The sequence below is a fragment of the Panulirus ornatus genome, chromosome 46 (assembly GCF_036320965.1).
Source record: "Panulirus ornatus isolate Po-2019 chromosome 46, ASM3632096v1, whole genome shotgun sequence".
Classification (NCBI taxonomy): domain Eukaryota; kingdom Metazoa; phylum Arthropoda; class Malacostraca; order Decapoda; family Palinuridae; genus Panulirus; species Panulirus ornatus.
The window spans coordinates 32,582,276-32,599,999 of record NC_092269.1 but is presented as its reverse complement, the minus strand read 5'-3'; positions in this window follow the sequence as shown (position 1 = coordinate 32,599,999).

The following is a 17,724-nucleotide window of genomic DNA, read 5'->3' as shown; positions in this document are numbered from 1 at the left end:
CACACTCAGCTGTCCCGTTCTTTATGATAAAACATTGAAAAGAAAATGAAATTGTCATAAATATTTCTTTGAAGAAATGAACGTTCACCGGGTAGATCAACAAAGCGATAAACTAAATATGAACAATAGGGATATCGGGATTTAAACGAAAAAATAGCGAACGTAATCAATGAACGGCTGTTGACATCCACGAACATTCAAAAATTAATCTTCATGTTTCTCTCGTATTCGTAACTACTTAGGTTTTCAGATTATAGTAATCTAAATTACAATTAATTGTAATAGCAATAATAAAATGGAAATTAAAAAAATAATTTCAAGAAGTCAAATAAGTTATTTCGGAGGGAAATCGTTAGATGTCGCCTTGCTTCATCAGTTGGCGGGAAAACGTCGTCAAGTCAACACCGCCGAAATTCGCTGTAGTTTTATTTCACTGTACTGTGCTGACATTTCGAGCTAATTTCAGTTTCCTCGACGCTCCTGCTGGGATTAAGTCACAGTGTTTCTCTTAAGCTTTCGTCTTAAAACGGTGAGTGTTGACTTTTGCTTTAATCAAGGTGTAAATTTAGGAACACCCACAACAGTGAAAATGGCTTATTTTTTGTTTGGTTTGGTGAATGTTCCTGTCTTTTATTATTGTAGACGCTATGGGTATGGTAAAATATTGTTATAACTTATACCTTTATCACACGTACACCCTTTATAATCAATGAAGTTTCAATTTTCGTGTCTGTCTGTTACTGTAGCCTATCAAACTCAGCTAACCATCGTCACGGCTGCTACCAAAGCAGACTGCTGATTTCAGTGATATACATCACACAGTTATCGGGAAAAGACATACTGGGAGAGAAAATTTATGAACACAGTCGCTGACACAGGTAAATGTAAAATGTAAATCTTCCAAAAGAAGGAACAGAGAATTGGGCCAGGTGAGGGTATTCCCTCAAAGGCCCAGTCCTCTGTTCTTAACGCTACCTCGCTAATGCGGGAAATGGCGAATAGTTTGAAAAAAAAGGAAAAAAAGAAATGTTTGAGACACGTGCACCTCTACGTAGTCAAAAATTAGACCGCTAATTGTTGTATCGTTCTATAGCCAGTTTAACTCTCGGATTATTTCGGTATATTTAGTCATTATTATTATTATTATCATTATTATTTTATTATTATTTTATTATTATTATTTTATTATTATTTTTATTACCTCAAGGTGGGAGAAGCGGTGAATAATAATAATAATTCTAATCATTATTACTGAATGTGTAAAGCTATCAAACCTCACGGAGTTAGGGAGCTTTCTGGGATGAAAAAAGATATCTAGACACACGCACACACACTGCAGTGGTTAGCGGTAGAACTCGCCAAAACGGCGATCTCGGGAGTCACTCCAGGTTTCGTCCTCCAGAAACTGTTAAATTCAACGTGGGTGTAATCCTTCACCACGACGGTACTACCCTATAGGGGATACAATCACATGACCTTCGACCTTAGTGTTTAAGGCCATTATAACCACGTAACATATCGTCGTGTTCTAGATGTCATGCAACCACGCAATACAATGACGTCATTTTGTACTTGGGGAATCTGATTATTATCAGAGAAATTAATTCTCTATTGATAATGATAGCGGTATAAAATAAACATAATTCTCACAGTCTCTCATACAAAATCCGTCGTCGACTTCACCTTGCGTTTAGCCATGTAAATATTGGGGGGGGGGGGGGGGGGACCCACCCATAAATCTCGAAATTTATCCTCGTTTCTTAAATTCACTTATCAGTTTCTTAATGTCATCTAAAAACCCATCGAAGGTGAAATTTACGAGTCTCTGTATAAAATACGAATTCCTCTTGTTCCTTAAGATCGGAAAGACAAAAACACATGGAAGTACCTGGCATATGACAGGGGAAACGACTGTGTACAACAGTTACTGGAGAAATCTCAACACCCATCCGTCGATAACGCCCAGCTTCCGTACGTCCAACGATTTACGACACCGTCGTTATCCGGTATTCCCACGATCCACCCCCCCTTCCCAACTTCGGAGAAGGCCAGCCAAACGGCTGATCGCTGGCTGGCTGGTTCCCGAGCGCGTCACGACAGGAAGGGTTCGACCCACCAGAAAAAGATGCCACCCTTAACCCGCAGTCACAGTGAAACGCTGGTTTAAGACGATCCGTGTCTTGTGGTAGTCATGCTGATCGCTTCCACCTCAAAGAAAGGCGATCCTCAGACCATGACGCTGGACAGTATATACTTCCAAGAATGATATTTATATTGCGTCTAAAGTCGTTGTAACGGATTATCGCAAACTTTATAAGGAAAGGTGATTGTTTTTCCTATAGCGGCGCTGGAGATAAATACATTAATGTGCATCGTTTCCAGAGAAAAATTCACAAACATGACAGAGGGGGAGGGGGGAAAAAATGCGGAAAATTACATCGTCCTTCGAGCCTTAGACAAGGAACTCGCCGCAGTGGGAAATTGGGACACACTTGAGGACATAACTAAAATAACACGGACAGTTCATCTAGCCGCAGCACGACGCGGAAGGAAACAAACAGTTTATCACAGCTGTAAACGTTCTTGTGGTATGTCTGTCTTAAACCATTCATTTTTTGTGGCTGAAAGAGTTGGCAGTAACCTAGTCCAGGGCATTTTTGCTGGAGCGGCTAAGGTACGATTTCTGCTCAAACTTTCATATATACGTGAAGCTGAAAATTGTAAACACGAGAGAGCAAAATGCTTAATATAATCTGTGTTTTCTACAGTGTTTGTGCGAATAACTGTTACTCTTTCACGGCCAAACCGTACTACCACCTTAAGGTTCCAGATTTTGGGTTTAGGCACGTGAGAATATGGACAAGAATTTAAGTTACAGCACGTTGCTCTACAAGGCCATTTTGAGGCCAGCAAAGGTCGAGTTTCAAAAGTCCTGATACCGATTACACTTCCTTCATTGCAGCTCACGAAATGTTACATCTATCATTAGTATCAATTCAGTGTTCATTCAGCGCCCGAGTTTTTAAACAAAAGTGTTTTTCAGACTGATGTAAGACTTTTTCCATAAAAGAATTTTTTTTGCTGCTGCGCCCGATACCCAAGTTAGTCTTTGAAGGGTTTAATTACTTCTTAAAGCGCGTTCACATTGATTCTAATACCATTGCCAAAGAAGACCTAATAACTTTCGTGCTCTCACATTAAGGATAAACTGTCACTACGTCTTAACAGCGTAGTATCGAACCCAGATTTGACAAAAAAAATTTCGTGCTCGTTAAGGACGATCACCCAAATATATGCACCATAATAGTTGTATGAAATACAGTCGAATCCCCCTGATCCTACACCATAACACAAGCTATTCCATTAAGTTTCATCCATTAATTTTGACCCGGCTCGCATTTCGAAACGATAAAATTACGAAGTATTAGGAGATTCTGGTATGTGGATGAAGATGGTAGAAAACACAGGGTGGAGCTTGTTTTTTTTTTTTTCTACCATCCTGTTCCACTCGTTTGTCAACATGGATTCACATATAAATCTCATAAGGTGTCGCGAGAGAGAGAGAGAGAGAGAGAGAGAGAGAGAGAGAGAGAGAGAGAGAGAGAGAGAGGACCCGTCACACCTGCTGCCTGCTACACACCATTCCTCATCTGTGTGGAGGATTAGTAAATACGATATGTCGATCTGAATGTGTAAGATACACACAAAAGGTATTCCATTCCGCGCAAGTCCTTACGATGCAGACTTGGGAAACGGCGATCGAGTTATAAGAATATACATACTGTGGCTGGAATGTACTTGCTGATGTAGAGGCTACATGTAGGTTTATGGGTTTAATATCAGATTCTTATTCACGTCACATTTACGAACCATTTATACCTTAACATTTTTACAATTTTCACGGAGGGTTGACCCGCGAATGGAATATGCACCTGATCTTCCTCATGTGAACAACCTCATCTTTGACGAGAGAGAGAGAGAGAGAGAGAGAGAGAGAGAGAGAGAGAGAGAGAGATCAAGGAGGGAATTGGGTATGAGTTGGTAAGCTATGTCGAGGTACGAGCTCCCCCCCCTCCTAAACTGCTGCCATTTGCTCCGTTCGGAGGGGGGAAAAAAAGAAGGCTGCCTTTGAAGTTCGCCTACATCTTTGAACTTGAGCCGAGAAGCGCTTATATGAGAGAGAAAAAAAAAAAAAAAAATCTTGAGTTGCGCCAGAAGATAATATCATCATTTAGCCTAGTTGTCAACAAGGGGTTATCGTTGATGGCCTACTTGTGTACTCACGTGTACATGGAAGAGACACACAAGACCTGATGTGGTCGTTGACGACGTCATACATAACTGCAGGGGGGACGGGATACTGTAAAGGAGAAGGATTTAGGTATAGGGTAAAACTACATCCTCAGTGCTAATCTTCTGCATGCAGTGAGCGGGGAGGTATAATCGTGGTTGAGAGGCAGATACCGAGGACCAAGCGAGACAAAAAGGACGCGTGCAAGGTATACGGCAGGTGTTTTGTGTCGGAAGTAGGAAGCGAGGAAGAGCCACAAGCGTCTTGCAATCCTCCGTGACCCCTGACCCCTATGCTTGGGGGCTGTCCTCCCCCTCCCCACCCAGGGTGGCACTACCGTCTTTGCTGGGGCGGTAACGGTGGCACCCCTCACCTCGGCCACGCCTCAGTGATATTTATAACATCCTCCTGGTAAGGTCAGGCACTCACGCGCGAGCAAGAACGTATCTCGATCTCCACACTAAAGGCTTGCGAGACGCTGTCTCGCTTGCATCTCGTAATCATGTTGGCATGGGACGTGTATAACAGACAGCGTGGGTCGTGACGTACACGATTCGGTCATTGAAGACGAGCATAACGTCGGCCTGAGGTATGTATGAAATCCTGAGGTGTCTGGTGTTGGCCGGAGATGTGAACGACATCGCCTTAAGACAGCAAGGCTTTATTGACCTTTGGCGAGGCGAGTTACACGAGGAGCAAGTCAATTAAATTGTAATGAAGCAGTAGGCATTACTGACGTCTCGACATACACACTACATAGCAATACATACTTTGTATTATACAGTAGATGGCAGGGCAAGGGCAAAAGCAAGAAAACCCACTAGTATTACAGTGGAATACAGTGAAGGTCCATTAGATGATGCAGATGATTACAGTTCCACGCTGGTACTGCCGCTTACCAAATTTACGTACTGTAGTAACTTATAACAAGTGAAATATGTCTTTGAAACGTCGTAATAAGAGTATTCAGTAAACCTAAGAGCAGCTTAAGATTGTGACACGAAGTTATATGTGGTGGCAGTCAGGCTGGAACACATGACGTTGTCTGTGGTTTGGGGAGTTAAAAGACTTTGTTTTACTTGGTTCTCCTTTTGGCGGGTATGGAATGATTTCTCAATTCATTGTCGAACTTGGAATTCACTTGTAAAATGTTAAGTTCACTTGAGTACATCTCTTGAACAACAGACCCCAGTAGAACAACAACATGAATCAGTATTTGTACTAAGTCATGTGTGATTCATTTCCGTATCATTTGTTTAAGTGACTGTGCGTTTTCCTGTGGGGTAACGTTTGTTTATACTTGCATGCTTGTTCAAGGCTGTTCTGTGGCAAATGTACAGTCAGTTGATAAGTTCACAGAACGTGTTAATGAGTAAGTTCCGCGTGTTCCAAGTTTACTCCCGTTCTTTTTAAAGGCAATGTCACTTCGAAACCCGAAACTTTCTACGTGTTCTACATCTCGTTGCACTACACTACGCTTGGCAGAGACTTGTTCTGTATAAGACTCGCTAATACTCCTCCGCTACCTGGCACTCGCCATACGGACAAGTCTGCCCAAACTCCATACACGAGTGTAAATAGCGGATTGCGAGAGTGAGTGGGTTATAGAGTTGAGAGACTCGTGAGGACGAGCATATGGCAGCACCCGCTTTAAGAACACTATTACCGTCAGCTCTTTAACACTTCTCCTCCAACATCTTACGTGGCACCTTCACCCACTTCCTCACCCTGCGGTATGTCGGGTAATGTGACCGTGATATAGTAATGCGCTCCACTTTCTACACCTTAAAGGAGGGAGGTGGCTCGACTGGTCTCAGCCTAGAGGAATACATATTTCCGTTCTTGGTGGTTGTCACTCTTTATCAGGATGAGATTAAAAAATACTGGCTCTTATCAGCTCGTAATCTTAATTTAAATCCCACGGCTTTAACAAATGCTTATGAAGTTACTTAGTGGATATTTTTTTTCTTTTCTTGCAAAATCAGCTTCTCATACAATGCCTTCAACTACGCTTGCTTCAACAATCATTAGTCCTGCGAACCTGTACATCCAAGTAATTTTATTGATTTAGTCATTCAACAATCAATCATATTCAGCTCAATGCATATCAGACTCTTCTCGGGCATCATTCAAAATAGAAATAACTCAGATTATTCTGTATATTCAACATCAGACGAATTAGTGAGAGAGAGAGAGAGAGAGAGAGAGAGAGAGAGAGAGAGAGAGAGAGAGAGAGAGAGAGAGAGAGAGAGAGAGACCAGACACGCGAGGTCACGTGCTATGCTGTGAGAGATAACTATTTAATTATAGTCGCACCAACACGCAGAGTAAACCCCCTCACCCCGTACTTAAGTCTTAATGAGTAACACGTGACATCGAACACGCAACATGACGCGTGATGATGCTTTTTCATTACTTCATTTTTGTGCTTGAACAGATATGAGAAAATAAACAGCTATATTCTTTTTGTCAAAGATAGCAACCAACCCGTGACTCTAGACAAAAAAAAAAAAAAAAATCAACAGTAAAAGTAACATCGTCAGTGTAGTGCACGAGTGAAAATTTGATTTAAAATCGTATTAAAATACTGACAAAGTTGTCCCAAATTTATCAAAATACTGAAAAAGTTGTCCCAAATTTCTAAGTTCCAAAGTTAAGGTCAGAATTCGTTCAGCTTATGATACAGCAAACCCTTACTGTCCTAGTAATATATTGCCATCCTACCACAGCCTTTGCCGAGTCTTTGCATGGCACGGATCCACACTACAAGGTGACCAGGGTCGCACCATGCATGACCGAGGCCTAGGCCCGCCAATGGAGTCGTGTTGATGGCTTTAGCTTCCGTGCACGTCTTGGGGCCGATCCCGGCCCGCAGGCACAACCCCTTCCTGCTTACTCAGGCAACCCCATGACGCCATGATCCCCCCTCCATGATGCCCCTGCCAGTCTGACATTGTACCTCACATCATACCCTGGGGCGTTTGAGGCTTTTTATCGTTGCGACTGTACCATCTGATTCAGTTCCAACATCTAGGTCATCTTCGGACCTTTTTCTTTTTATGGTGGTCACCTCAGCAAGAACGTCTCACCTGTGGCAAGGTCAGACTCAACAATGACTGGTCCAAGCTAGAAAATAAAATGCACAGCTGTGTGGCATCGAACCCGTCCCCTCCAGCTCTTTGAGATATGCATGTTGACCCTTAAGCCCAAGATTAGTTTTCACATATGATCCCTGATGTCCTCCCTTTCACTGACCTGTTCATATTACCATCACTTATCACGCTCTGACAATGATTTTGGCCTCTGTTGCTCCTGCGATGTTCAAAAGTGTCTAAAAAATGCTACTGATGTTGTTAAGACGCGTCTGACCACTTCGTACTTGTGAGGAAAGGGGGTTATCTTAATTCCCTGACGTAACACGCCTTTTGTTAAAAATCTTTCCGTGACGTAAACAATCCTTTACTTACAGACGGGTTGCATAACGCAATAATCTTTCATTATTCATCAACCACGATTGTGTGTCGTAACCACAGTATCAAAAAACATGTAACATAACTCGTCCTTGCAGTGTTACAAAACATCCTGCGTGTCGGCTCTTCCAATGTTCGTCTTGCCTTCACTATTCATTCGTCACTAAAAGCGATTTTTTTTTTTTTTTTGCAACAATTAACATACCGTTAGTTGTTTAGGATTGTTAAAGAACCTTTAATAATTAAAACGTCGGACAAAAATGATTACTGGAACTATATTATAAGGGAGAACAGATTGGTTATCTTGCTAGTGAACCGAGGGACATGTAAGCACTACAGTGAGTAAGGTCCTGTTGACCTGTCCCGAGTTAGCAGATTTCGCGTGTCTTCATATCATCTATATATCTTCAATCCCAGCACCTCTAACTTTTTTTTTTTTTTTACAAGTGGTTCACTTTACTCTTATACCTCCTTTAAAAGGTAGTTCTGTACTCGACGGCGTAGTCTATGAAATTGTCTAATTATTTTAGCAGTTTGACAAGTTCGATACTTCAGTAATAGTGTAAGCTCTATGAATATAAGAGATATATTTGGAACTCTGATCACTCTCTCCAGTATTAATCCAGTGTTGGGTACTGACTGTATTTATAAACAAAAAATAGTAAAATCTGCTCTATCTTTTCAGAATATATATATATATATATATATATATATATATATATATATATATATATATATATATATATATATATATATATGTGTGTGTGTGTGTGTGTGTGTGTGTGTGTGTGTGTGGAAATAATCGAGAGTGTATTCAAGAAGCACGTTCGACCCTTCATGAAGAATGGATGCTGTAACTCATTACATTCAAGTTGCGATAAGCGCACACTGCAGCAGGCTCATGACCAGAGAGGTAACAGACTCTCCAGCTGTGTTGACGTTAATCTCCCGATCTCTCTCTCTCTCTCTCTCTGCTCACAGCAGACAGTATGTAAAGCAGTTAATTCACGGAGGTAGGAGGTAAAGGCATGTTACAAAATCGGAGAGTGAAAGAGGATGGAAGGTGGTGGAGTTGTAGTGGGGGAATGTGGCGGGGATGGAGAGGAGAGTGTGGCGGGGTGACGAACGTGTAGTATTCGGCCGATGCTGGCCGACATGCCACAAACTCACCCGGGAATCCCACTGACTGGTGACACTAATACTACACCTAACTCCCGCATCCCCTGCTCTCTGCAGCTCCACCAGCACCAACCGACCTACACCTCCAAACTGCAGACAGACTGCTGACTCGCGCCTCTAAAACCACCGTGCCAAGGTCTCGACGATCAAATTAACTGATAAAACGAATCGCTAAGATCTGACCTCTGCATAAAAAGCAAAGCTGAATGATTGCGTTATTATCTGTGAAAAGGTGTACTTAGCACATGCTGGTGGGAAATGAAAGAACCAACGTCTGATGCGTTAGGCGCCCTGAGAAACGAACCAAGAACAACCATAGGTAGTCTTTAGAAACAGATGCCATCCTGTTTAGCTATACATCTTTAGAGACAGACGCCATCCTGTCTGACACTAAAGATAAAAACTCAGTTTGTATATAAGGATGTTATCCTGTTTGGCCTCAAGTCGAGCATTCGAAGCTCATATTTGGAGAGAGAGAGAGAGAGAGAGAGAGAGAGAGAGAGAGAGAGAGAGAGAGAGAGAGAGAGAGAGAGAGAGAGAATCATCCCTGAAGAACCGTGCGTGGATAAGCAATTTCCTGTAGGTCTTAAGATTCACGGAGGGTTATATAACACAGGTCAGTACAGTAGGGGAGGGGGGAACAACGTATCCATTATAACCACAGTTATTTAAAGGGTGGGGGGGAGCTGTACGGTACTGAGGAAGGTCTCCTGTCACTTACAACATAGGAAAAAAATATATGTACACAATGTAATGGATGCGATCTCTCACGGCTATGTCGTCTTTGAGGACCTATATTGTGCTGGCTCGGTTTGAGTAATCATCACGGGACCCATCTCTGTAATCCCAGTTAAAACACATAGTTTCATGGGTAAACCATAAAATCCTGTGTTCTACGTTCAAAGAGAAAACCGTCAGATATCAATAACGTGATTCAAACCGAAGTTCAATGCCGTGTCAGGCTGAGCCATGGCTTGCGTCTTGTTCTGTAAAGTACGGTGTGATCAACCCACACTCCCTCCTCGGATTTCCCTCCCACCACCACAAAGCTAAATGCTTACGCCCAAGGGATAAAAAGCCAGTCTTTTTTTTCTCTTTTTTCTTCGTCCACCGTGCTTCTCATTCGCACAGAGCGACACCGCGAGATCACGCATCTGTTCCATAGAAAGTAGAAGCGCGCGGAGAAGGGACCAGTATTTCCCCCACGTCGTCTAAGACTAACATAGTCCTTGGATCTCTGGTACTAGACGTTTGGCGTTCTCCAGCTTCTTTACTAACTCTCCCGGGGTAGAGGAAACTGTGACAATGAACTTGATTATTTCTTACCGTTAAGGTTATCTAGCTCGCCTCATCATGTTCAGGAACGCACAACTCATCCTGCCACTGGTCAGATTCACAATCGTACGATGTAATACGAGGTTAACTCATAACACTTGTACAGTCCACGACCAACGTGTTGCGTGGTGTGATCTGTTGTGGGGAGAGGATTTTACAAAAACGAGTGTCGTTCTCAGCGGTCCATAACAAATCTCACAAAATTAGGTTCGACGGGCGTCTTGTCACACAATCAATACAAGGCAAGACCTCTTCATATGATGGTAGCAGCAGAAGGCTCTCCAAAGCTGTCTTCTGCGTAGTGCCATTTTCTCCACCATATACACCATCAGGATATTCCCCTGCCACAATATCGGAAGCCAGGATGTTCCCTTTGTCAAGGAGTCTCCTCCGTCCATCACACACACAGACACTCGCACACAAGTACTCCCAGTCCTGCCACACTGTAAATTTAGAAAAGTTGCAGCTGCTCTTGTCTCTCAACACGGATGCACGGAACACCTGGGGAGGAGAGAGAGAGAGAGAGAGAGAGAGAGAGAGAGAGAGAGAGAGAGAGAGAGAGAGAGAGAGAGAGAGAGAGAGGTGACTATCAGATAAGGAATTAAGACGACCTTCATTGAGTGCCACACACAGTATCGTTTACTAGATAAATGCTTCTTAACTTTCCATTTTAAAACTTTCTTGCGGCCTGGCCGGGCCCGACAGTATTCTCCAAAAAGGTCCTCGTGAATGAGGAAAGAATCAGCACCACACAGTCACACTGGTAATCAAGTTGGGGAACAGCCAAAATCCTCAAGGACAGAATTCCACGGAAAATACAGTGCCTTCACCTACCCCCTGCAATGTGCCTTGCACCCACACTATCACAGTGATGATCACAGTGATGCCTACGTACATGTGGACTAATGAGCCCAGCTGAATATTAAATTCATAATGGAGGTCAAATGGAAAGTCCTGAGACGTATTTTGAGACTTGACCAGTCAACGTTACATGGGTAAAGAGAGCTGTGTTACGTAACAGGACCTTTTCCAAAGCCTTTCCTCTCCGTCTCGGAAAGCATCGCATCTTTTATGAGGATATACACGTAAAAATGTGATGTTTACTTTGAACAAAGTTCCTCGATTCTGCCGTTGGTTCGTTTACATCTTTATTTGCAAGTAGTTTGTCACTGGTTGTTGTATTGAGCGTTCACATGGAGTGAATCTTTTTGAAGCAGTTTGTGTCACATATTCTGGTTCATTGGCTACACAATTCCCGAATGCTTGTTACTAAATTGTAAATGTACTTAGCGATATTTAACTTGGCTAATTTAGCATTCCAGAGTCTTCGAAATTTATTTAAGTCTATCATCATTTTAGTGAATATTCCACTAAAGGAAACCGCTAACATCCATTTTTTTCTTCTAACAGGAGGCCTCGAGTGCTCAAGAAGACAGGTTTACCAAGATCAACAGAAGGCAAAAACCAGCCTTTCATTTCCACTTGTGCAACATACAAGCGGTCGGCAAACCAATGGAATATCGGATCCTAAATTAATTTTATGAAAGGTATGTGCAAGTACATTTTCAAGTCTGTTCACCATAATCTCTTATATTAACATATTAATATCAGAACTAACATTGTAGCAAGTAATTTCTTCTTGTGCAGAAACAATTACGCGTTCATATCGTATAATCAGTTCCAAGCATCTCATAGGGAACTCACAGCGATTCTACTGCGAAACTCACATGTTTTATACATACATACTGGTTTCTAGCTGTAATCTTACAATGGAAGAGCTGTAACATTCATTCAATTTAGCTTATACTCATTGATGAATTACAGACTGAGGTAGACTGTCTGCAGGTTTCGTGTACGGTAACAATATTCATAAGTTCACTAGAATCAAAAGCAGTATTTACGAAAAATCTAAACAGAAGTATCGAAAGACTGAGCATTTATATCGCTGTATCGGACTCGGAAATTGAGTTTTTTTTCATAAAGTATTCACCACTAGTGTAAGGCCAACCCCCGTAGTGGAGTACTTGTATACTTTTTGGATTGGAATCCGCGTGGGAGTTACCTCATGATTAGCACAGTCACTCTCTCTCTCTCTCTCTCTCTCTCTCTCTCTCTCTCTCTCTCTCTCTCTCTCTCTCTCTCTCTCTCTCTCACACACAAATATTCAAGCAGACAGAAAATTCTCATTTAGTACCTGCGATTTCTTTGCTAATGTAAGACGCGATTACTGTTGTTCATGATCTGCCCTCGTGCATGTCGCTAGCCCCGCCAGTGTGGTGGTATAAGGGCTGTGGTCGCCCTAGTTCACAGCTAACCCTGCACCTAAGCCCTCCCCCTTCCCTACCGATCTCAGAACGCAAAGGCCAGTCTGCGATTACGCTCCGTCTGTTGCCGTCATTTCCTGTCAGTGACGTATTCGGAAGATGGCCATCCGGGAAACCACAGTCGGAAAACAGGAAAAGAAATCTGTGAATTTCTGGGAGGCTCTGTACTTTTTTTTTTTTTTTTATATTATCATTTGCCAACTGGTTGACTAATTATTTCGAATTATCTGCCGCGTCGACAGCTAAAGCCGACTGAAGATGTGATTTACGAGTGGAAACTCCTGGCACCCTTGGTCAACAATGTCCTCGAAAATAGTATATACCTTTGGCACGATAGACATGGAAGACTAAAGAAATTTTCACCAACACAAAGCTGTCATCTGTACAATAAGAAAAATCACTTATCATCCGTGGCCCAACCGTTTTGCTAAACTGCCTGTAGCTCTCATTGACATTACGGAATGTGTTGAAGAGAAACATATAACACGGGCCTGGCCTGTACAAGTGTGAGCTCCAACTAAGCCTAACAAAGTTAAAACTGAAGGAAGCGTTCACGGGGTTCAGTTTTTCACCAACTTAATCCAAAAGTGGGTAGGGTGTACAAACACAGAATGTGTGGGCTTAACAGAATAAAAGGAGCAGCCTATCGTAAGACAGAAATAAGACCACGCGTTACCTTCAATTTTACCTGAAGTCAACCAGATTGTGGAAAATACACGTTTCAGTGTACGGGCCGCAGTGTCAAATAGCCAGTCTGAACAGAGGATCAAAACTGCAATTTCGTTAGAGACTAGGCTACACATTTCGTGTAGGTTGATGTTTTATCCATTACCTGATCAGTTAGCACTCAGGTGTTCTCATAAAAATACAACAGTGCACAAAGTTAATCAGTATTTCGTTTTGAGGACTGCCGAGTTGTGTCGCAAAGCCATCCATGAAACTAACCCAAAAATAATAACAAAACCTTATTCTTTCAGCCGAAATTCTTAACCACATTATTACAACACTATCACCTTAAATTTCACAAAGTTCTTAAGTCGTAGAACGTTTAAGCAGAAAGATGGTACTTACCTTAACCTTCGCCAGTCACGATCCGCTTTCCCATAAATCACACACAACTTCCCGAGCGCATCACAAACCTATGGTAGACTTGAGGTTTTGAGATTTCAAGTTAAAAGAGGCGTCTAAAGCAGGTCCATCCCTCCCCCTCCCGTCAGTTCTGACTGCTTTACTGCCTCGGTTTGGTCTGCTTCACCAGTCACCTTCAGGTACTTCAAATATCCAAGAGCTAACACCGTTCATTCTGGATGTTTGAACACCCCGTCAGTTTCATTGCCACTTGCCAGTCCTTTCCTTGTTTCTGTGTCTTCCTCTTTACAGTAGAGAACTTCCTTTCGCTTGTGACGAAACACTGAAGACGGTCTGAGGTCACCACTTCCCAAAAATATCGGTCACTCATCACTCAGTAATTAGCGAAGAACGGTCCACTTGCCTGTGCTGTCACCCCTAATGAATCTTGGCAACTACCGCCTCCAGTGTTTAGCGAGGTTCTCCTCTTCACTCTTCCTGCAGGTGACAGCCTAGTCCATCGCTGTTTGTTTATGCTCCGACCCTCATCTGTCCCTTTACGTCATACAGAGGGGTATATATTAAATAATCAATCACTCCCTTTATATGAAAGCCACATTCGTAGCTTTTCCCTTACCAGTAACTCCTTTCGATCTCGGTTTGTACTAGATTTTCTGACCAGATAACACCCTTTGCCAACACCCGCTACGCCCTTCCCTGGTGTGATGAAACTGCTGTGGGTATGGTGGGCACGAACGAGCTATGGACACTGATCGGGGGTAGGCCAGGTGTACCACTATATATCACACTACTAACCTTCGTCGGATTTTCTCTCCACGCTTCCCTCCTGCCCCCCTCCTCTCCCTCTTCTTAACGCCTCGGTGTAGAAAAAAAAAAAAAGTATCCCATTATTTTTAGCGCTGTGTGGCCAGCGGCCTGGGCCTCCACGCCTTACCTCCGACGATAATATTAGCGTTCACTGGTATTCCCACCACGTACGTACACACGAGCCAAACCTTCTTGACGTGACTTTTGGGCCACCGTTCACGTGACTTTTCAAACCACCACGTTTATATACGTGACCGTCGTAAACCCGCGCTAGGGCAGAATTAAGATCATCTACCTTTCTCCTAAATAAGAGAGAATATATAAACCGCTTTTAATACACATCCTGACCCACGTCCAGTGCGCTGAAGCGTCATATGGGCTTCCGTGGTAATATAAGCACTTCCCAGTGTATATCACTCCACACGCCAAGTCCCTATATCACATGAATCTAACACTTCCATCCATAGCCCTTCCCTTCCGAAAGACAATAAACCTTTTGTACATCCCCATCTGAAGCATCTATACTGGCCAGGTTATTTCGCTCGTCTTCTGATCTCTTCCTCGCTCTACCCCTCTTCCCTTCATACTTTCAGTTACGCTGCCACACGTCCGCCAAGACCAAACCTATCATCCGTAAAACGTCCTAAACAGCCACGCTATCTTATAAAGACTTTTATTCTTACGTATACCAAGCAACACCTTTACATATCTTTCACACATCTTCACTATCTCATTTCTGATAATACTAGGCATATCATCCACCTCTGTTGCTCGTATTTTCTTTCTTGATCTTGAAAAACCAGTTTTTGTTTTTTATATTAATACATCCACGTTAGGACAGCCACTCCATCACGTACAATTCTGGCATACGCCCCGCTTTATCATGACCACAGAATCCAGTGTAATCTATTCTTTTCCATGTTACAACTACTCCCAGCTTCAGCTTTCCTAGTACAATCTGATGATCATGCCCGAATAACTATACTCATTAACATCCAGATATCCACTGAAAATGATATTATCCTGTGACAACTGGGCGGGAAAGGTGCCTTGCTCCTCCACGCACCTGCTCTCTGCATCCTTTTCCTAAACACACTACACAAGACAGCCTTCCACTCCACCCGAATCCTCCCTCGCTTCGGCCGAAGGCGTTAGTCATCTGCACGCAGTAACTGCGGCAACATCCATTATGTTTCAATGTGGTTTGGCATTAGGCGTAAATCATATCCCACTTGACGTACTGCCCCTGTCCATAATAATCATTAAACCATCCTGGGGACGTTACTCACTCCTGAATCACTTCCACATTTACTTCAGACCACGTACTTATAACCACCACTAACTCTTACAGTACAATACTACTTCCATTGTAGTAGAAGCTTTTGGTAACATTTACGTCAACCATGCATATTATGAGCCCTTAATATTTTCAGTTCACCCACGCTCACTTTAGTCGTATCGTGTGCGTTATGTAAATCCATTAATTCTGGACACGGCTTCTTGTTTTTTTCTGAACTTTCCCCGCTACCTGCCGGAGAACAAAAACAAATGTGGTCCTCACAACCATTTCCCTTCCCACATCCTTGTTACACCTCCCCTGTAAGTTCACCAAACCTCTTGACGCGGTCTGCCATACACCGTGTTAAATATATTTAAAGGACTTCTGTAATATAATCAAGTTTCATTCCGGCAGGTGCTCAGGCCACTTCTCCATGCTAACGTATACCTTTCAAACCCCTCTATAGACGCAGCTTCAACTACGTTCTTCTCCATCTCGCTCGTCACGTCAGCTTCTCCATCAGTGTATTGCTGCTCTTCTCGCATCATCCTTTGTTCTCTCTTCTTATAACTAATATGCCCTCACTTGACCCCTTATAGTAATGTAATCTCTTGCCGTCACACCCAGTCAGATTTCTTTAAGTACTCTCCTCATACACCCTCCATGAGGAACAGGCAGAAAGACACGGCTAGACAATCAAACAGACAGAGGTCAGACACATGCATGCACACACCGGCTTACACAATTACCCACGCACAGTGGCTACATCCGTCAACCACATAAAACTGAAACCAGCAAGCTGGCCTGGAGTCTCCAGTGTTATACGACACTTTTACTATCCAGTTTCCTCGTGGCCTTTTTTTTTTTTTCTTTTCTTTTTAATGATCGCCATTTCACGCGCATACGAAGATGCGCCAGGAAAAGACGAAGAAAGGCCATTTCCGCTCGCATCCATTCTCTAGCTGTCATGCCCTTCTTTTTACCCGTATTATGTCATCAACTAAGTATATGCTGGGCCACGTGTCGTTTACAAATATATCTTGCGTCTGCTCGTAGTAGTACCACGGTGACAATGAAAGTAACAGCGACAACATATTTCTCAACTACGAAGACTTGCCAGCATCCGTCCTTGTTAACGGATGGAGTCAAGGACACAGATCCTATATAACGAAACTTTTATTTCATAAAAAAGGGGGGAAAACAGTCACAGGTTCGTCGTCACTATACCGATCTTAAACGTGCGAATTACCGCAAATAATCAGTATCAGAGTTACTTCACTGTTGCGACCACCACCATCAGGTCACGAGGGATGATTTAGGGATGACTGCAGTGAACATGTAGAGCTTCAGTGAAAACCTAAGAGTGTTGCTGTGGCCACAGGAAGCAACTAATGGTGTACTACTACATCACCCATAAAGTTCCGTTTCTCTTCGGTACACAGCTGTACTGAAGTTGTCTACAGCTCTGGTGAGGCTCAACACAACTTACTTCTTAACAAGTTATTAGGAATTACGGAAAAGAATTTTTAGCATCTGTACGTACCCCCCCCCCCTTCCCCCAGCGTGTCATAAATTCTGTGATGCATGCGATTGTCATGAAAAAAAAAATCTGGGTCGCCATTCTGAATAGCCACAGGGATATAAACATACATGAAATTATATATTACGGAAAGAATACTCGCTATCCTCCTTAACTGGGGAAACAATAGCATTAATGTAATACAGCACTGTACTGCTCTTCACTTATCTATGGAAATGCAGCTCTGACTTGATAGCGGTTTTACCTTCGTTACGTCAATCATTCCTTGAGTAAGAGACGCCAAACTTCTATCTATCTGGCGAACTCGCACGTACTTACTCCAGAAAGTAGAAGTACGGGTATCATTATATACTGAACGTCTATGGCAATTACGTTACCATAACTATGGCTTTCAAAGGGACGCCGTGGTA